Here is a 1,103-nt window from a genome sequence, read left to right on the forward strand (position 1 = left end):
ATTTCATGCCTGCTCATTTAATTACTCTCATATGACTATGAATCGAGAATAATGCAAATCGCCGCTCTGGAGAACAAGAGTCCTCAAGAGACGACAGCCCACCTAACAATATCTTTAAGACGGAATGGATATGAGGGACATTCGGAAGGCACAATTCACTGGAACCACAGGGGTCTAGATTAATTACGATGGATGTCATGACGTGGTAGATTAATTTTTCTTATCAATACTGTAACATGAAACTATCTTTAGTAAATTTTACGCTATTTATTTTACTATTTCTTGAAATTAACACAATTCAGAGGTACTGCCGCGTTTTTCCCATCTGCTATATAAATCAAAGAATTGTTTTCTTACCAAACCAAATAAGAAAGTGGCTGTTCTAACTTTGAAGCACAAATTCGTGAAAATTCGTGAAAGTAAAGCGCGTTAAACAATACGCTTATATTCCTTAAAGCGCCATTAGATTATACAAATACATGTTCAATTATTGAAAAATGTAAACAGACATATACGCTTATTCTCAGATGGTTGGCATTTTTCTACAAATTATTAAGAACATATACGTAAACAAATGTGTGGGCGCTTATTCTCATATGTTTGGAATTTTTATAAATTACTGAGAACATATACGCTATTTTCTCTAAAGCGCGTTAGGCAATACGTTTATATTCCCTAAGGCGCCATTAGATTATACAAATACATTCTAGGTTTATCGTCACTTAATATTTAAAGTCTATATTTTGCTAACTGCATTTCCCATTTTGAGCTTTTTTGTTAAAATTCATTATTTATGTTTCTTTACTTTAGAATCGATATAGAACGATAGCCAAAAATTCATAAATATCAATTATACGATCGTCACCATCCTGTACTGTTTTTCTGAATCTTCCCTTCCTGTAATCGTCCGCGCCGTCTTGACTTTGTTCGAACCAATAATTACTGTGCTAATTGTTTAGCACGAAGCTACCAAACAGGTGAATGTTCCTCTATATTTTGATGCTCCGATTGCGGCGGATTTCACCAGCCACTGCTTCACTGTTCCTCAATCTTAGTTGAAATACCTATTCTCAATTAACTGTCCGAACAGTACTACGATACTG

This window comes from Glossina fuscipes, unplaced genomic scaffold, assembly GCF_014805625.2.
Source record: "Glossina fuscipes isolate IAEA_lab_2018 unplaced genomic scaffold, Yale_Gfus_2 87, whole genome shotgun sequence".
NCBI classification, from domain to species: domain Eukaryota; kingdom Metazoa; phylum Arthropoda; class Insecta; order Diptera; family Glossinidae; genus Glossina; species Glossina fuscipes.